General features: G+C 39.5%; 1 protein-coding gene across 1 annotated transcript in view; it reads right to left on the bottom strand.

Moving 5' to 3' along the window:
* The window catches only part of LOC150081136 (DGAT1/2-independent enzyme synthesizing storage lipids-like), a 199,629-nt gene extending 178,953 nt beyond the window's left edge, over positions 1-20,676 (bottom strand). Inside the window, exon 1 of the mRNA XM_090380602.1 lies at positions 20,491-20,676. The gene's annotated coding sequence lies outside the window, so the exon portion shown is untranslated. The remainder of the gene's footprint in view (positions 1-20,490) is intronic.
* Between the last annotated feature and the right edge of the window lie 1,040 nt (positions 20,677-21,716).

Raw genomic sequence — 21,716 nt, 5'->3', positions numbered from 1 at the left:
TGAGGTATTGCTCAAAACATCAAAGGCAGATATTGTTGGGACATCAGAGACGTGGTGTCACACAGATATAAGGGATGCAGAACTGCAATTTGGGGAGTACAACGTCTACAGAAAGGATAGACAGGATAGGAAGGGGGGAGGGGTTATGCTATTAGTTAAGAAACACATAAAAACCAAGGAAGTGAAGCCAGTCGACATCGCTGGACAGTGCAGTGTTGAGTCAGTTTGGTGTGACATAAGCATTGGGAGATCAAAATTGAGGGTAGGAGTGTGCTATAGGCCTAATGACTCTGATGAGTATAATAAGGAACTGTACAGGGAAATAGAGTGGGCCAGTAAATCAGAGAGTCTTATAATGGGAGATTTTAATTTCCCAGATATTGACTGGAATTTACTCAAAGAGGTAACTACCATTAGGGGTAAAGGGAAGGGTTATTGCTTCCGTAAAGGCGACTACGATGGACTGAGACAGTATTTAAATTCTATACAGTGGGACCAACTGATGATGTTACCAACAGCAAATTCAAAATGGGAAGCATTCAAAGAACTTATCTTGGAAGCTACTAATCTTTACATACCAACTAAGAAATATTGTTCAAGGTTTAGGCCAAAATGGATGTCAGATGAACTAATCAGGCATATGGCAGAGAAGAAAAAATGCATGGAATACTTACAAATTAAAACATGACAGAGAAGCCTACGATAGATACAAGTTGATCTGTAACCAAGTTACAAAGGAGGTTAGGCAGGCGAAGGCAGATTACGAGAAATCCTTGGCAAGGGATGCAAAGAAAAACAGCAAAGAGTTCTTTACTTATGTAAACTCTAGAAGGAAGGGGATGAATCAGATTGGTCCACTTGATATTGATGGGTCAACTGTTGATGATCCTGCTCAGGTAGCTAACAAAATAAATGAATATTTTGCATCGACATTCACACATGAGGAGTTATTCAGCAAGGGAAATGCCAGAGGTGTATTCAACTCTAGCAGTAAGCTACAGAATCTTGAAATAACTGGGAGTAAAGTGGAGGAGAAACTGTTGAAGATAAACACAAGAAAGGCACCCGGGGTGGATGGGATCTATCCAGTTATATTAAAGGAGGCAGCAAAGGAAGTAAGCAAACCCTTAGCCATAATTATGAGAGCTTCCTTGGACTCAGGGGAGGTACCCATAGACTGGAAATGTGCAAATGTGACCCCAATTCACAAAGGAGGATCAAAGGCTGACACAAGTAATTATAGACCTGTGAGATTAACTTCTGTTCCAGGAAAATTAATGGAGGCACTGGTTAAAGAAGCACTGCAGGATCATTTAGACAAGACTTCAGTTATAGCTCAGACACAGCATGGTTTTGTTAAGGGGAAGTCTTGCCTGACCAACTTGATTGGATACTATGATGCAGTCACAAAAGAACTGGATGCAGGGAATAACTTTGATATTATATACTTGGATCTTAGAAAGGCTTTTGATACTGTTGCACATGGAAGACTGCTAAAGAAATTGGAGCAGTGTGACATTGGAGGCAAATTGCTGCTATGGATAAAGGGGTGGTTGAGGGGGAGAAGACAGAGAGTGGTAATCAATGGACACTGCTCATCGTGGACTAATGTTATTAGTGGAGTCCCTCAGGGCTCAGTGTTGGGTCCATTATTGTTTTCTGTATTTATAAATGATATTAATGATGGTATATCAAGCTTAATGTCCAAGTTTGCAGACGATACAAAGGTTGGCAGGGTTGTCAAGGACACTACTGACACTATGCTGCTGCAACAGGATCTGGAAAGGTTGAGCAGATGGGCTGAGAGGTGGCAAATGAAGTTTAACATTGACAAATGTAAAGTACTACACATGGGAAACAGCAACCCCAGAGCAACGTATCAACTCTGTGGTACTACACTGACAGTGGTAGAGAATGAAAGGGACCTGGGGGTGGTTGTGCAGGCCGATATGAAGTTCTCTGAGCAGTGCAGACGGGCTGCAAGAGTAGCTCATGGCGTATTGTCAATGATATATAGGAATTTTTCTAGCAGGGATAAGGAGGTGATTATTCCCTTGTATAAGGCAATGGTCAGGCCACACCTAGAGTACTGTATACAGGCCTGGAGGCCTCATTTCAAGAAGGATGTAGAGCTGCTGGAACGAGTACAGAGAAGGGCAACAAGATTAGTGAATGGAACAAAGGGGTGCTCTTACGAAGAAAGGCTTAAGATTTGCAAATTACAGTGTCTGGAGACTAGGCACCAGCGAGGTGATCTGATAGAGGTGTATAAAGCCTTGAATGGTTTAAGCATGCTCAATGCTGATGGGATTCTTCCTCTAGCTCAGAAAAATCACCTGAGAGGGCATAAATTCAAATTGAGGAAAGACAGATGTAGGATAGACGTGCGGAAATTTGCCTTTAGCCAGCGGGTGGTTGGTTGGTGGAACAGACTTCCATCCCTTGTGGTGGAGGTTGATAGCCTAAATAAGTTTAAGGCTCAGCTGGACAGGTATTTTGAACGAACAGAGGGGTGAAGTGGAAGTGGGTTTTTTTTTTTCTTTTTTTTTTTGGCTGATGCTGCATGAGCTTGCTTTCTTGCATCAAATGCCTCTACTAATGCTAATGCTAATGCTAATGCTAATTTGTATTGTCCACGTAGTTGTAGAATGTTTTAATTCAAATTAATCCGTGGGTAATCATCGTAGCGTCACTTCCAATTATATTAGTTTCGACTTCGTTCAAAGGTATCTGAGAATGTCTGCTAGTAAATGTGAAGGGTTGAACTTAGTAGGCAAAAAATTAGAAACTTTATGAAGTTGGCGTCACAGAGAAGTAAGATATTACTACTTTGTGGTTGCCGACTACAGGTAACACTGGTCAAAACGTAAAATTTTACGAAAACGAAAATACCCAATCTTGACTAATTTCATGCTGCTGAACATGAAAATCACTTTAAAATTTGTCGATTGGCTCTTGTTTTCGAATTACAGTTGGGGTCTCACATTAGCGAGTTACTAAACATGATCAATACTAATAACCACGGCTCTCGGCAAAACGAATGGCAACACCGCAGTTTCCGTTCACCACGCTCTTATCACTGATCGGCAACTGTCACCTCGCTCTGCATTACGTGATAAGTTGTCACCTCAAATGCGTCTTCAACTCTGTTGCAGTAATCCTTGAATATGGAGAGTACTGGGTGATTTGTTCTCAGTTAACGGTTGTTCTCTGTGATATTCCTACTTTTTCTGCAATATTTGTGTCGTGTAAGATTAATTCGCCCCATAATTGTCTGAATAGTCCGGATGACTTCTGTTGCGTATGTGAAGAAGTCATCCCGACTATTCAAAAACAACAGTGGTCCCAATACTGCTCCTCGGGGGAACCCCACTACTTCATCATCATCAAATATTTTCAATCCACTGCAGGATGAATGCTTCTCCAGAAACTTTACAGTTCCTTCTGTTTTGTGCAATGGCCATCCATTTACTACCCACGTACTCGTAAATTTCATCTGTCCATCTCCGTTGTTGTCTTCCAGTTTTCTTTTAGCTCGTATTAGGTACTACTCTGTTATTTTCTTAGTCCACCTGTGATCATGTCTTCGAGCTATGTGCCCTGCCAAACTTACCCCATTACTTGCATTAACCCAATCTGAAGAATTATTATTTATCACAACCCTTTGCCTCCTTCCATGAAGCCATCCTGCTCTCCATCTAAGGATTTTCCCTATGATTCCAACCTGTTCCAGCTTATAAAGTAACCGCTGATGTGGGACTGAATCAAATGCTTTGTAGAAGACCAAATAAACGTTGAAATTACTGTTCCCTAAATCCAGCTCATGACTGACCCTGTTAAAATAGCTAACCAGGTTTGTTAAATATGATTTTCCCTTTTCAAAACAATGCTGTGTAACCTTCAGAATTCCATTTCTAACTAAATGATGCTGAATGACCGGTCGGTAAATTCCCACTGCACTCTTTGAAACGCCCTTATGTTCTGCAGATACATTGTCACTTTTCCAATCCAACAGAATCTCTCCTGAGTCCAGTGAAGCTCTCCTGATTAGCCTCAATGGTTCAATGCACTCACTTGCCGCCTCCTTTAAAATTATAGGGTATATCCCATCAACCCCAGGATCCCTACTCGCTTGTAGGCTGGAAAGTTTTTTCATTAAATGATCGTGTTAAATTCCAATATCATTAATTGCATATTTTTCAACTTCACTCCCATAATTTCTCATTGACATAAAGGTTTTTTCTTCTATAAATATCGATGCAAAGTAACTGTTGAGTTCGTCTGCAACTTCAGCTGGGGCATCTGTTACTATCTCACGTCCAATGCGCAAGGATACGTTCTGGTTTGTGGGATCGACAGTGCAATGTTGAGTCAGTTTGGTGTGACGTAAGCACTGGGAAAGGTAAAATGAGAGTAGGAGTGTGTTATAGGCCTAATGACTCTGATAAGTACAACGAAAAATTGTACAGAGAAAAAGATTTGGCCAGTAAATCAGAATATCTTGTAATGGATAATTTTAACTTTCCAGATATTGACTGCAACTTGTGCTTGGTCACACGTATGCTAGTAAGAATTTTGTGGATTTATTGGAGGAGTTTTCTACAGCACGTTCGAGGGGCTACCAGAGGAAGTAATACTCTTGATCTAATAATCAGCAGTGATCATTCATGTGTTAAGAATTTGAAGATAAAGGATTCACTAGGCGACAGTGATCACAGTGTACTGATGTGAGATTTACTTAAAAATGTAACTACCATCAAGTGTAAAGGAAAGCGTTTTTGTTTTTGTAAAGGTGACTACAGTGGTCTCAGACAGCTTTTTAAATTCTATACAGTGGGATCAACTCATGATATTTAAAACAGCGAATTCTAAATGGGAAGCCTACAAGGAATTAATCTTGGAAACTACTAGGCTTTTCATACCAACTAAGAAATACTGTTCAAGAAATAAACCTAAATGGATGTCAGATGAATTAATGAGGCTCGTGGCAGAGAAGAAAAATGCATGGGATTCATATAAATTATCAGGCGACACAGAAACCTAAGGCAGATATCAGCTAGTCTGTAATCAAGTCACAAAGGAGGTTAGGCAAGCGAAGGCTGATTACGAGAAATCCTTGGCAAAGGATGCAAAGAAAAACAACAAAGAGTTCTTTACTTCTGTAAACTCTAGAAGGAAGAGGATGGATCAATTTGGTCCACTTGATATTGGCTGTGTGACTGTCGCTGGTCCTAATCAGGTAGCTGACAACCTGAATGAGTATTTTGCATCTACATTCACACATTAGGAATTCTGTAAGGAAGAGGAGGACAGAAGTTTATTTAACTCTAACATGGAGCTAAATGATTTTGTAATAACGGAGAGCAAATTGGAGGAGAAATTATTGAAGTTAAACATAAAAAAGGCACCTGGGGCTGATGGACTCTATCCAGTTATATCGAAGGAGTCAGCGAGGGAAGTTAGAAACTCTCAGCCATAATTATGAGAGCATCCATAGATTCAGGGGAAGTCGCTGTGGACTGGAGATGTGCAAATGTATCCTCAATTCACAAAGGGGGTTCAAAGGGTGACATATAATTATAGACCTGTTAGTTTACCTTCTGTTCCGGGAAATTAATGGAGGCACTGTTTAAAGAAGCATTGCAGGATCATCTAGACAAAACTTCAGTTATAGCTCGGACACAGCATGGGTTTGTTAAGGGGAAGTCTTGTCTAACCAATTTGATTGGATACTATGATGTGGTCACGAATCAACTGGATGCAGGGAATAACTGATATCATATATTTGGATCTAAAAAGGCTTTTGATACTGTTGCACATGGAAGACTGCTGCACAAATTGGAGCATTGCGGCATTGGGGGCAAATTGCTGCTATGGATAAAGGAATGGTTGAGTGAGAGACGACAGAGAGTGATAATAAACGGACAGTGCTCATCGTGGATTAATGTTATTAGTGGATGCCCCAGGGTTCCGTGTTGGGTCCGTTGTTGTTTTGTGTATTTATTAATGATATCGATGAAGGTATATCAGGTTTAATGTTCGAATTTGCAGATGATTCAAAGGCTGGCAGTGTTTAATAATGACAGTAAAGACAGTATGCTATTGCAATGCGATCTAGAAAATTTAGGCAGATGGACTGAGAAGTGGCAACTGAAGTTTAACATTGTCAAATGCAAAGTACTGCATGTGCCTAGCATTAACCCAAGAGAAACGTACCAACTGTGTGGTACTACACTGCCAGTGGTGGAGAATGAAAAGGACCTGAGAGTAATTGTGCATTCAGATATGAAGTTCTCTGGCAGTGCAGACGGGCTGCCACAACAGGTCATGGAGTTTTATCAATGATATATAGGAATTTTTCTAGCAGAGAATAGGAGGTGATTATCCCCTTATATAAGCCATAAGCTTGCTTTCTTGCATCATATGCCTCAACTAATGCTAATGTGAAGGATTGTTTATCCCCATTCTTTACTCTCTTTGCCAGCGATTTCTCATAATCTGCCTTTCCTAGCCTAATCTTTTCAGTTATTACAGATCACTGTTATAGGATTCAGTAGTTTTTATTACTCTACATTTCCGTGCTGTTTTTGTCTGCTCACGTTATCTGGCAACTTAATTATTCATCCGACTTGGAATCCTCCTCGTGGAGTATTTTTTTAATGGTATTTATGCGTTCAAGGCATCTGTGGTTAATATTTTAAAATTATACCATAATTCAATTGTATTCTCTCTCTCTCTCTCTCTCTGAGATATCTACCCAGTTAGAGGCTATGTAGCCCCTTAAAGCATCGTAATTTCCTTTCCTGAAATTATAACCCATTCCTTTGCCTTTTAAGTACTGCTACCTCTGTTTTCATCGTGCACTGAGAACTCTGTCGCTACTGGTTCGTGTACTGTCAGCCCTATTATGTCATCAGTTTCTCGGGTGATGATCAGGTCTAGAATATTCTTTTCCCTAGTACTTTTCCTGACATGTTGGTACAAATAGCAATCATCCAGTTGATTTAAAATTTTGTCCCTCATGTCGAGTTTCCTTCCCATTTGCTCCAATCAATTAGAGGCAAATTAAAATCACCCATAACAAGACATTGACGCTTACTTGCCAATCCATTTGCATGTAGAGGCTCTCATCATAATCTTCACAATCACCCGGTCTGTAGATTACTCCCACTCTCATTATACCTTTGCGTCCAACTATCTCACACCATACAGATTCTATACTAATATGCGAAACGTCTGAATCTGGGGGAAGCTTTCGTCAGGCTGCTTTTGATAAGAAGCATGACCCCACACGTTCTATCTGCACTATCTTCCTAAATACATTATACATACCGTACTGAAACTCAACATCCCTTATCTCCGGGTGGCACCACGTTTCCGTAAGCCCTATTATGTTAATAACGTTACTTGTCCTAACCAGCAGTTCGAATTCACTCATTTTATTGACATTACTATATAAACAATTCTTTATAAACAAAACAATGCTTCTGACATTACTATATAAACAATTAAGATTTAGCGTTCTTGTATAGTTAACTACCCTGACCCACCCCTAAAGTTAAGCTTGCTTCCCTGGCTTTAGCTACCCGCTCATTTGAAACATTTCTGCCATCAGAATATCTTGTTATTATGATCCGTTGCGTTAATTTGACCAATATTATCAGATAAACGCGTGTCTGTATTACCCTTGTTCGCCCCAAGAAGTTTCCATGAACCTTTAAAGTGTCTTCAATGGTACTGGCAAAAACTTTTGCATCCCGTTTGTTTAAATGTGTCTCTACAAAACAGACTTGCGCGACCTTTGTTTAAATGTATCTCTACAAAACAGATTCCTTCTGCCTACAAGTGCTGGCCTAGCTGATAACAATTTTCCCCCAAAAGCCTTGCAGGGTACTTCAAGGCTTGAGTTAATGCACAAGGCTCTCAAGTTTGTATGACCACACAAGTTCCTTGTTATGAAATAAATAGTGCATGCTTTCAAGGGCTTTATAGTCCATCTGGTCATGGGGGAAAAAAAATGACCTTTCCAACTTTCTGAAAGTTGTTATTTTTGGAGCACATTTAGCAGGAGCCATAATTAGAAGATAAAGGCAATCACTGTTGTGTTCAAAGCAACCATCTCACAAGTATAAGTGACTGGAACATAACAGAAGAATGCAGCACTAAAAGGTAGAAATGTGGCAGAAAGTAGGTTGTAAGAACGACACAGTACGAATCTAGGCCTGACGTAGCCGAGTGGTCAAGGGCGCGAGTGCAGTAGCACACGCTCTTTGAGTGGCTCGAGGTTCAAGCCCGTGACTACTAAATACGATTAATATTTGTATTGATTGATTTATTGTAAACTCCACTGACCTGGTGGTTGTGCCGGAGTATAAACAAGAACATTTTTTTAAAGCGAACTTCGTGTCAGAATAGAAGGTCAAGTGCATAGCAAATCACTGAAATATGCAGGGAAGTTCAAGAATCTGGTATTTGGTAGTCATGTGCGAAAGCCACTTTTTTTCCTGTAAAAAATCGAAAAATTCGATTGGCGTTGTGCCAAGGTTGGCGGTCTTCGAACCCCGTTGATGACGCGAGGGACTTTAATGGGCTGTTTTCATTCCGTGGCTGAGTTAGTCGGTCTCAGGCGTAGATAGCAAGGTTTTTCCCCATAAACTGGAGTTTTTCGTCCAGCAAAACAGACAAATCGACCATAGAACACACGCAATTAATAGACATAAGACACACAGCGTGGCAGGTGAATTTAATTATTCTGGTGGCCTAAAAATAATAGTTTTTTTTTTTTTTTTTTTTTTTTTTTGCCAAGATTGGTGGCACCACTCAAGTGGAAAATTATCATTTGGTTTTAGGAGTCTCGATTGACACATTTTGCAACAATGGTAAGTCTTGAGTCCCGAGACTTACCTTTGGCACGGGCTCGGTCCGCTCATACTAACAGAGATGTGTGTTATTCCCATTGAATACTTTTCTGTCGTATTGGACCAACATTGCAACGCTTCACTTTTACCCAGATTAAGATGGATTTTTTTTTTTCAAGACGACAACTAAACTATCCACTGAAAAATTGTTTCTGAATGGTACGAGGAACATTCCCAAGATTTTCAACTTCTACCCTGGCCGCCTAATTCTGCAGATCTGAATCCAATGGAGAATCTGGGATACATTGGAAAGGGTAGTTGGGCTTTGCAGTTCTCTACCGACTGCAATACAGCAGCTGCCAAACACCCTGGTGGAATGATCAAACCTTGTGCTAGGGTGCCTCAGATATCTAGAGGAATCCATACCGTCATGTGTAGTGGCTCTAATTCGGCAAAAGGTAACTCTACTGGATAAAAAAAAAAGTAAACTGCAACCATTATCAATCCACTGGAGGATGGAAGCTTCCTCAACGATTCACGTTGGGGGATATGGACCATAATCTACCACGCTGGTCCAGTGTGGGTTGACAGATCGACCATGTTTATCAGTCAGGGGCTTGAACCCCGAAGTGCAGTAGAACTTATTGAGCATCGTAGCTCTCTTTTATATCAATCCTATCCAAGATTGTGTTAACTTAAAAGTGAGGTTCTGGGACCACTGTTATTTTAAATTTTCTTAAAGGACACAAACGAAGAGATAAAGAGCGTGGTGTCCAAATTTGCAGTTGACTTCAAGATCGTTAGCGCAGTAGCGTTAGTGCAGTAGCACACGCTCTTTGAGCGTGTGCTACTGCACTTCGCTCCTGACCACTCCGCTACGCAGGCCTCCACTACACAATACCCTACTGGATATTGAATATTAAATAAAAATTGCTCAAATGGTCTTCATTGTCAAAAAGAAGAATAAAATTGCAGTTTTTGTGAATGGTACAAATAGTTCGCTCACATGATGACTGGGAGCTTTAATGGGAAGAAGGGCTAAACTTCGCTCTTCATTTTGAATATACAGGAGCTCACCGGTATCAGTAATTCCAATGTAAGGATGCAGCATATTGTGTACGTATTACTCCAATTTGTTTTGTTTTTCAGATATGGTCATCGGTTCCTAGTAGCATTAATACCTTCCTGCGCATATAATACTGGACCTTCAGATGGTAAAATAGGACTCCTAGGAAACCTTTTACCATCTGAAGAGCTTATACGTTATGCTGACCTAAATATCAACTTCAAGTTAACCAAACAACCAGAAAATTCTTAACTCTGACTTAGCTGGTAGTGTAGCATCATGCTGTTAGGTGTTATGTAGCGATTCTTTCTAGCAACTACGGTTCAGATTTTTTAATAATCTTTAATAAGACACCATGAATCTACCTTACCGCCTGTTTGTATTGCTCGGAGAACTTCATGTCCGAGAGTATTGTAATTCCCAAATCTCTTTCTTCTGCTGTTTTTAGTTCAACCCCACAAAGTTGCAAGGTAGTTTAAGGTTCTATTCTCCAAGAGTAAGAACTTTCCTTTTGCAGGAATTTGATCATCCCTGAAGTCTATTTAATTCTTCCCGAAGAAGAAGCACTGCTTGTCGCCAATCATTAAATGCGCTAACGATCTTGAAGTCATCTGCAAATTTGGACACCACGCTCTTTATCTCTTCGTTTGTGTCCTTTAAGAAAATGTAAAATAACAGTGGTCCCAGAACCTCACTTTTAAGTTAACACAATCTTGGATAGGATTGATATAAAAGAGAGCTACGATGCTCAATAAGTTGTACGCTGTATTTCGAAATGTAGAAGAATAAGAAAAATTTACCTCAATATGATCCGTAGAACACCTCAGTACGACACTGTCCAGAATGTAAAATTACATCAAATGAACTCTCACACCCAGACAAACACCAGCGATTCGACGCACCCAGAATCGAAAGTTAAATTATGAAATCAATTTAAAATAATTTTAAAGAAATCAAAAGAAAACAAACACGATCTTCCTGAAGCGGACGCGGCTTTTCGGCAATGAGTCTTGATCACAGGATAGAAATAAAGCGAAGTGTGTGCGAGTCGAAATATTAAATAGAGAGATCATTGGTTTTGGTGCATGTTAACCTAATGTAATTTTGCACCAAAAAATACAAAAAAACTCTCATAATTGTGCGTACCAATAGGTTATGTCAGGAGAGGAGAGAAGTGAATGAAATAGCCAACAAGAGTTTAAAATATTGGATACAATTAATATAATATAATAATATAATAATAATTCTCTTGCTTAGATTAAAAACCTGAGGGGAGATAGATTCATACTGAGAAAGAAAGTTGTAGAACAGATGTGCGGAAGTTTGCGTTTAGCCTGTGGGTAGTTGATTGCTGGAACAAACTTCCATCTGTTGTTGTGGAAGTTGATAGCTTAAATAAATGTAAGGCAGAACTAGACAAAATGGGACCCCTCAGCTGTGGGGATGGTGACTAGAAATTTTCTACAAGATGTGACCTTTGTGATGCCCAAAAAGAATAGGATCTGGTTCTCCCTCAGTCTTGAATCCTTGTTCCTTATAACCGGACATGAATCACTTAATGAAAACTTCATCAATTTGGACTTATAAATACTAACTTATGCTACTGTGGACAGAGCGAAAATTGGCACCACTTAATATTTGAATGTGTTCAGAGCAAGAACCCTGATTTCTTCCCAGACCAAGTCCATCAACTTGATAGATACATTTATGATAGATACAAGTTGATCTGTAACCAAGTTACAAAGGAGGTTAGGCAGGCGAAGGCAGATTATGAGAGATCCTTGGCAAGGGATGCGAAGAAAAACAGCAAAGAGTTCTTTACTTATGTAAACTCTAGAAGGAAGGGGATGAATCAGATTGGTCCACTTGAGATCGATGGGTCAACTGTTGATGACCCTGCTCGGGTAGCTAACAAACTAAATGAATATTTTGCATCGACATTCACACATGAGGAGTTATTCAGCGAGGGGAATGCCAGAGGTGTATTCAACTCTAGCAGTAAGCTAGAGAATCTTGTAATAACTGAGAGCAAAGTGGAGGAGAAATTGTTGAAGATAAACACAAGAAAGGCACCTGGGGTGGATGGGATCTATCCAGTTATATTAAAGGAGGCAGCAAAGGAGGTAAGCAAACCCTTAGCCATAATTATGAGAGCTTCCTTGGACTCAGGGGAGGTACCCATTGACTGGAGATGTGCAAATGTGACCCCAATTCACAAAGGGGGATCAAAGGCTGACACAAGTAATTATAGACCTGTGAGTTTAACTTCTGTTCCCGGAAAATTAATGGAGGCACTGGTGAAAGAAGCACTGCAGGATCATCTAGACAAGACTTCAGTTATAGCTAGGACACAGCATGGTTTTGTTAAGGGGAAGTCTTGCCTGACCAATTTGATTGGATACTATGATGCAGTCACAAAAGAACTGGATGCAGGGAATAACTTTGATATTATATACTTGGATCTTAGAAAGGCTTTTGATACTGTTGCACATGGAAGACTGCTGCACAAATTGGAGCAGTGTGGCATTGGAGGCAAGTTGCTGCTATGGATAAAGGGGTGGTTGAGGGGGAGAAGACAGAGAGTGGTAATCAATGGACACTGCTCATCGTGGACTAATGTTATTAGTGGAGTCCCTCAGGGTTCAGTATTGGGGCCTTTATTGTTTTCTGTATTTATAAATGATATTGATGATGGTATATCAGGCTTAATGTCCAAGTTTGCAGACGATACGAAGGTTGGCAGGGTTGTCAAGGACACTACTGACACAATGCTGCTGCAACAGGATTTGGAAAGGTTGAGCAGATGGGCTGAGAGGTGGCAAATGAAGTTTAACATTGACAAATGTAAAGTACTACATATGGGAAACAGCAACCCCAGAGCAACGTATCAACTCTGTGGTACTACACTGACAGTGGTAGAGAATGAAAGGGACCTGGGGGTGGTGGTGCAGGCAGATATGAAGTTTTCTGAGCAGTGCAGACGGGCTGCAAGAGTAGCTCATGGTGTATTGTCAATGATATATAGGAATTTTTCTAGCAGGGATAAGGAGGTGATTATTCCCTTGTATAAGGCAATGGTCAGGCCACACCTAGAGTACTGTATACAGGCCTGGAGGCCTCATTTCAGGAAGGATGTAGAGCTGCTGGAACGAGTACAGAGAAGGGCAACTAGATTGGTGAATGGGACAAAGGGGTTCTCTTACGAAGAAAGGCTTAAGTTTTGCAAATTACAGTGTCTGGAAACTAGGCACCAGCGGGGTGATCTGATAGAGGTGTACAAAGCCTTGAATGGTTTGAGCATGCTCAATGCTGATGGGATTCTTCCTCTAGCTCAGAAAAATCACCTGAGAGGGCATAAATTCAAATTGAGGAAAGACAGATGTAGGATAGATGTGCGGAAATTTGCCTTTAGCCAGCGGGTGGTTGGTGGGTGGAACAGACTTCCATCCCTTGTCGTGGAAGTTGATAGCCTAAATAAGTTTAAGGCTCAGCTGGACAGGTATTTCGAACGAACAGAGGGGTGAAGTGGAAGTGGTTATTTTTATTTATTTATGTTACTTTTTTTTTTTTTTTTTTGGCTGATGCTGCATAAGCTTGCTTTCTTGCATCAAATGCCTCTACTAATGCTAATGCTAATGCTAATGCTAACTTATCAGCACCTCAACTAACCTCGCTTCCTTCCAAGCCTTCGCCGCAGACGTCGGAAATCACTGATTGCAAACCAACAAACTAACTCCAACTAAACCTCTCTTTCTTTTATATATATATATATATATATATATATATATATATAAATGCACTACAAGAACGTTTTTCCCTCTTCTTCTGTCTTTTATTTATCTATTATTATATAGATAATTTTTTTCCCATCTTCATCTTTTTTTTTCCTCTCTTCTTTTTTTTTCTCTTCATATTTTTATATTATTTTTTTTTCTTTCTTTCTCTTCCTTCTTTTTTTCCCTTCTACCTCTTCCCTTTTTTTTCTCTTCATATTTTTATTTTATTTTATTATTGTTCCTTCTTCCTCTTCCTATTTTTTTCCCTCTTTTCTTCTTTTTTCCCAAAACTTTTATTTTATTTATTTATTTTTTTATTATAAATACACCACGGGAATTTTTTATTTTTATTTTATTTTTATTTATTCTTCTGGAGTGGGCCCCCGGAGAAAACCGGCCCATCTTCCCGTGGTGTGGACGAGTACCCAGAATCATCTGTCCGGGTGATTGATGCTTCTGGGTAGCCAAGAGGTCAGAACATAACAACAGAATACACACAAACCTCCGTCACGCACGTAACTGGCTCATAGGAGCGTTATAGTCAAAGTAGCTTATGCGCCATCAAACCCCCATAACCACAAATAACTGGCATATTGGTAGTGGTACTGTTCTTCACAGAGATGCGAGGTGGAACTGAACCGACGTTCTAGGAGCCGCCCTTTACAAAAACATACGTTCACATTTGGAACGAGTGGATTAGTGAAATGGGAATGTTTTTTTTTTTTTTTTTTTTTTTTTTGGCTGATGCTATATAAGCTTGCTTTCTTGCGTCATGTGCCTCTACTAATGCTAATGCTAATAAATTATATTAATCATATCCAATATTATATTAATTATATGTTATATTATGCCCGGCCCTGTTACCATCCAACCAAACAAACTTCCCTGATTCCAACATCTTTCAGCTTACACAATATCCTCTAATGCGAGACTGACTGAAATGATTTACTGAACTTTAAATAATGTCGAAATTTTTTCCTATATCCAGTTCGTGAGAGACTATCAAAATAGCTAACCAGGTTAGTTAAAAGTTAGACTGACTAGTCGGTAGATACCCACTTCACTCTTAGAGACACCTTTACGTATTGGTGATACATTGGTACTCCCATGGGTTGGAGAAGTACTTTTGGTGATTGGTGCTTCTCCAATCCAAGGGAATAACTCGTGATTCTAGTGATGACCTCATAATTAACTTGTTGCTGTAATCACTTACTGCCTCTCACAAAATTAGTGATATATGCTATCAACTGCTGGACCGTTATTTGAATTTAGGCTCGACAGTTTTCTAATAAATAATCTTCCGAAATTTCAGTATCGCTAATTTCATGCTTTCCACTTTCAATTTCTTCTTATCACGAAAGCCCTTTCTTTTGTAAATATCGATGCAAATTACCACTATAATTCATCTGCACGTCACCTGATTTATCTGAGTTATCCGTAGCCATTACGCAAAGGTCCCGTCTGATTCTGTTTTGTCGTTGCATTCACATATCTAAAACTACCCTAGTGGGTAGCACAGTTAGTATAATCGCCGTCCTCCCCACACCAGTTAAAAAAAAAAAAAAAAAAAAAACGAAAAAAGGTGAATACCATCAATAAGGAGGGAAATTTCTATGGGTCTTTTTCACAACGTGACTGAGTTAGTCTGTCTCAGGCGCGGTTAGCTCGGCTCGGAGTTTTTTCCCTCCAGGAAACGGGTATTTCTTCCTGCAAAGGGCAAATTGACCACAATGCACACGCATTGCTGATACGCCTAAAACCTACAACAACCGAATGAATCATATGAAGCACTGCTTATTCCCTCTCAACTTGAGCCTTTATGTTTTCTTTCTTGTAAGGTTCTCCTCCATTTCCGTTTTGCCTGCAGTTAGGCTTTGTTGGTGACCAAGCATTAGCCTATATGACGTATTATTTATTATTAATTTTTTTTTAATTTATTTAATGTACATTTGTAGTGCTTTGGGCATCGCGATTTACGGTTGGGGGAGGGATTCGTGGGCAGTAGCTTATCCAGTTTACGCACAAATCGTCACTTTAATGACTCATCATCAGTCATTTTCAATCCACTGCACTATGAAGGCCTCTCCACAACTTTCCAGGTTCCTTCTATTTTGTGCAATGGCGATCCATTTACTACCCACGAACTCGTGAATTTCATCTGTCCATCTCCGTCGTTGTCTTCCAGGTTTTCTTCTAGTTCCTCTTGGGTACCATTCTGTTATTTTCTTAGTCCATCTGTCACCATGTCTTCGAGCTATGTATCCTGCCCAAGACCATTTTAGTTCTTTAGTGTTGATAAGAATGTCCTCTACTTCAGTTTGCTGCCTAATCCATGTGTTTCTCTTCTTATCTGACAGTCTGATTCGTAATAATAATTCTTTCCATTCTTCGCTGTGTAGTTCTCAGCTTCTCTTCCATTCTTTTGGTGAGTGCCCAAGTTTAACTTCCATAAGTCATGGTGGGGAGTATACACTGGTTCATTATTTAAACTTTCACACAAATTGGGACATGGCTCCTCAGTATGTGATTATATTTCCTGAATGCTATCCATCCAAAATTTATTCTTCTCTTGACTTACAGCCATTTATCATTATTACAGCTAATGACTTATCCTAGATAAGTATGTGACTCCACCTTTTCAATTACTGCTCCTTCAATCATTATTTCCCTTTCCGTGGCATACTTGTTCATCATTACTTTTGTTTTAGCCATATTCATCTTTAGTCCAAAATCCTTACTAACTGTGCATAACTGATTAAGATTTTCCTCTAATTCTTTGGGATCGTGGCTTTTGACCACAATGTCATCTGCAAATCGTAAATGGTTTAGGAACTCTCCATTCATATTAACTCCTTTCTGTGACCAGTCTGATATTCTGAAAGCTTCCTCAAGGGCAGCAGTAAACAGCTTCGGAGATATTGTGTCTCCTTGTCGAACTCCTTTCTCAATTTTAAATTTCCTACTGTCTTTGTCTAGTCTAATAAAGGAGGTAGCACTCTCATATATTTTCTTCAAAATCATAATATATGGGGTATCAATGCCTTGTCTTTCCGGTGCCCGAAACATTGTCTTAGGCAGTATGGAGTCAAATGCTTTTTCATAATCCACAAATGCCAAGCATAATGGTGTTTTATATTCATTTGCTTTCTCCATATTACATGAAGGTGATCCATAGTTGAGAATCCTGTCCTAAAGCCAGCTTGCTCTTTCGGTTGATTCTCATCAAGTATTCTTTCTAATCTGTTAGTAATGACCTTTGTGAACAACTTGTAGATGTGGGATAACATGCTAATTGGTCTATAATTTCCAATTTCTGATTTATCTCCTTTCTGATGCAGTAAAAGAGCTGACGGGGTTACTCCTCGTCGATGTAGTCGGAAGATACGTCCAGCGGTGCCTTCAACCTATCGCATTATATGCATCACCAATCTGGTCTTCTGCCCCGACGTCGTACGTAAATAGATTCTTCGCAGTCGAGTACTGGGTAATGCGATGGATGAATAGGGTCATTGGCAACGCATTCACCATTTCCAGGGCTGTTTTATGTACCAATTTAAATATCACTCCCTTTAGAGTTCACATTGTATTCAGGAATATTCTTCTTCTTTCTCAGATGCTTACCGGTGTGATTAACGCCCCCAGTCTTCGAGCACTTATCTCTACTCCACGTGCTGGACGCAGTAATGACAGCCCCTACCTACCGTTGCATTCTTCTAGGCGCCTCCGTAGAATGCACCTGGCTACGTTGCATTCATCTAGGCGCCTCCGGAGCCAGGTGGGAAGGAGCAGCAGTGCGTAGCACACGCTTCTTGATTAGACCGGGGTTCGAGCCCGTCACCACCAAATACGGAGGATGCGGAAAGGTCATATCCCGGAGCAATATGGCCTTAGTTGCTAATGCTCCTAAAATCCAAATAACAAAACATAACCGTTGCATTCTATACAGTGCAACCTGTGCTGTCTGAAGAATTTCTTCCCAAACAAGGCAGTGAACCTTTTCAATTGATTGGCAATAGACCACCCTGTGAAATACTCCGAAAGTAAGCAGTAGAGAGTGAAGAGAATCTCAGAAGCGCACTGCTTACTCCAACTATAATCTTGTCAATAATTGAATTTTGTAAACAATATTGTAAATATTCGCACTTGTGTAAATATTGTAAATAATTGTATTCGTGCATTTTTGTACACCCTTCTTATATTGTAAATACTGTAAATAATTGTAATTCTTGCTTTTTGTACACCCTTCTTATATTGTAAATAATTGCAATTCTTGCATTTTGTACATCTTTCTAGCCGGTCGGCTGTGTATAAGGGGTGAAAGCAAACACTTGCTATTTTTAATAAACGGATTTAATAAAATAAACAAATAAAAAAACTATGATTGCATTATTTCACTGCTTAGGCGTCACACCTTTCCAATGCATTTTATGAAGAACCTTGCCAGTTTTTGTGTTATGTCTCTTCCTCCCAATTTTAAAAAATGAAGAACCAGAAAGCCCGGGGCTTTCTGGTTCTTCATTTTCTTCAACGCATGTTCTACCTCATCAGGAAGAATATCGGGTATGTCGTATGTGTTGCTACTTTGCAATCCACCTTCCCCACTGCTGGCATCATTACCCTGCCCCTTGTATAATTCTCTATAGTAGTCTTCTGCTATTTGAATTATGCCTTCTTTGTTGTTTATAAGTACACCATTGCTATACTTCAGTTTCAGTATCATTTGTCTTTCTGTATTACTGCTCATGGCTGCTGATTTAAGTGAATTTCATTTGTCCATCTCCGTCGTTTTCTTCCAACTCCTCTTGGGTATCATTCTGTTATTTTCTTGGTCTATCTGTCATCATGTCTTCGAGCTATGTATCCTTTGTTTTCCCTTAACGATTATTGTACTTTTTGTTCTACTGGATTAAATCTTCTTATGTCCTCTCTGAATCTCTTTCTAATGTCTTTGCATAACTTAGTATACCCAATTTTATCCTTGTCAGTGTTTATCTTGCTCTTCATTTGCGTCTTCGGTTCATCATGACTCGGTAATCGATAATTAACTAGTTAATTTTGCAGCGCCACCATAAATGAAATGGCTGTTTCTCGAATTATTCCTGAACTGGAGTTTCTCGGCATATATATTACCGCATATGTCGGGGTATAGGTCAACCTCAAATTTTAAATGGAAAATTCCTTTTTAGCATATATTCGTGGTGTAATTCACTTTTTTTAGCGTTGACGTTAATCGACATTTAAGAACTTTTCGACCTACTCCTCTTCTTTCTTTTTTAAATGTTTATTGTGACATTTTATTACAGTGCGCAGTATACTGTAAAGAAAGCGGTGACACGTTTCTACGTAAACCCATGTGTAACGATTCGCGAAACGAATTCTGGACGCACAGCTGACTACGCGGCGTCGCTCTTATCCAAGCAGTGTGTATATTGTGGCAGGGGAGGGGGGGGGGTGATTATGTAGTCGAGCCATTCCTTGTAATCTGTTAATTGGTTTCTCTGAAACGCCCCTCGATTTGGAAACGAGTTAGCTATTAGAGAAACGGGATACATTCGCCTAAAAATCTGCATGTAATGCAATTTAGATATAAATTTAAATAATAATTCGAGTCTTTCTAACGCTCAGAAAGTGATTCGAGCGTATTATTTTATATTTGGCGTATAAATCGACCTTAAAACTTCAGATTTTTTTTCTTTAATGTTTAAGAGGTATACAGTAATAGTTTTAAAAAATGTAAACCGTCAGATATAACTTTCTTACGTACTTAGAGACTTAAATATTGCCTTTTATAAATATCAAAAAAAAAAAAAAAAAAAAGCATACAGAATTACAGTTTTACAGAGGAAATCTCGAGCAATGAGTATAACTCCTTATAAAGTCTCTCTCTCTCTCTCTCTCTCTCTGTGGGTGCAGACTAGTTTAACCGTATTCCTGTCCTAAAACAAACCAATACTGTACATTGTTTTTCCAACGACGCTTAGGGTAATTCCCTACTCTGGTTTTAATTTTAAAGGAAAGTGAAACCTGAATCGGATTCACGCTTCACACACGTAAACTCTGTTTCTAAAACGTGCCCCCCTCTCTCTCGTGGCTTCCCTCCTTGGAAGCGAATAACATGAAATTGGTGCTTTTATTGAAATTATTAGCGAGTGCCTTCCTTGAATCAAAAAAAAAAAAAAAAAAAGAAAAAAGAAAAGAAAGAAATCCTAAAGAATATCAATGCAGCAATATGTTGCGTGAGATTTAATATAATTCAGTTTTAATTGAAATATATTTTAATTATTAATTGACGCAAAAATCGTAAGATTTCCCAGTGAAACAATCTCCAATGTGCAGTTTAATTTAATTTCTAATCACGCGTGTGATAACTGGTTTTACGAACAGCAACAACTAAGGTACAAGTTACAAATTGAACTGTTTTCATAGTTCAAGTTAAGTGATTAGCAGAGAAATGGGTGTTATTAGAACGCTTGTTGATGATGCGCTAACTGATTGAAGGCGTTGCAAAACGCAGAACATTCGCAGCAATAATAGTACGAAGTTCTTTGCTATCCCAATAATAATATAGTAAGGATTATAAAGTACGCACCATATTTAATGATCTTAACCTGAACGGAGTGGGTGGAGAAGAAAGAAAATTGCGAAGTTGAGTCTCAGTTGGTGTCGTGGTGGTGGTGGCCGATATGCGTCTTGGCAGAACTGTGGCCAAAAGTAAACCGAAGTCACATAAGTTGAAATTATTCGAAAGTAGCGTATTTGTATCGCACCAGTGTACTTAATGTTCACTTACCTTGTTTTCGATGCATCCACACGAAAGTTTCCACGACGGATTGTTACACACGTGTGTGCGTACGTACGATATAGAAGCAACCGGTTTTTTTCGAAACTTGTTGCACCTGTGTCGATGCGGCGAACGTATCCCCCGGTACCACCAGTTACACTGGCCTTGGCCGACGCTGCATTCCGTTCACCTTGTATTCCCTCAAGGAGGACAGCTAAGAGGCAACAAAGGTTTTCTTCACCTACCGGCAAATGAGCATATCGGATGCGCATCCCTGGGGCAACTAATAGAAGTTGTGCAACAGTCAATGGGCTATTGCACAACACTTCTTCACGCGTAAAGATATCTTCGAGTGCACTCAGTTGCCACTTTAGTACTAGAATCGTCAACAGCACATTCGCGACTCAAGTGAGCACTCGTGCTCTAATTATGCGTTACTCTATCAAATTATGAACCGTATGGAATTTGATTGATTAAATGGAGGAGTGTTTTTAATGCTTCATCGTAAGGCACATAGGAGGAAGTATGGGCACAGGTAAAATGTTACGATGTGTGAGGGGATTACGCTAATATTATGTAACAGGTTTTTACGTTAAAAACTTTTACTGGCGGCGTTATTTCAAAAATTTTGTAACGAAAAATCGTCATGCGAAAAGCGTAATGGAAGTGGTGTCATCATCAGATTCCTCCACAAGCGAATTATTGTAATTTGTACTGTCGCAATCATACTTGCACGATGGCAACAATCATTTATATTCTGCTGGACCAAATTTAATGAAAAATTTTGCGCGGAGCTCCATCTTAGCTGTATACTAGAGGACAAACTTTCAAACCTCTGAAAATTGCAGTAGTTTTTCCGGGACAGTGGAAAATGTGCTCGAGGAAATTTTCTCACGTAATAAACGGGGTAATTTGGACGTATAGCGTATCGTTTGAAAGCTAAGGAATTTAGAAACAGAAATATTGTGGTTTTAAGATGCAAAAAAACTTTCAGAAATGCGTTAATTCGAAAACGCATTTCGTTTCAAGTGACCCGGTGTTTTCAAATTGAATGTCATTTTTTTTTTTCTTTACAATTAAACTCTGAGGCTGGAAAAGAGTTCACGAAAACATTCTTCAAGTTGTACACGTCAACAGATCTTCCGAAAAATCGTAATGGAACCACTATAGATGGTGTTTTAGTCTCCGAGGTAAAAATGATACATCCCGCTTTAGTGATCACACTTTCAGTAACC

This window comes from Mastigoproctus giganteus, chromosome 9 (genome assembly GCF_048544385.1).
Source record: "Mastigoproctus giganteus isolate SK-2022 chromosome 9, ASM4854438v1, whole genome shotgun sequence".
In the NCBI taxonomy this organism is placed as follows: Eukaryota; Metazoa; Arthropoda; class Arachnida; order Uropygi; family Thelyphonidae; genus Mastigoproctus; species Mastigoproctus giganteus.
This window is presented reverse-complemented; position numbering and strand designations above follow the sequence as displayed.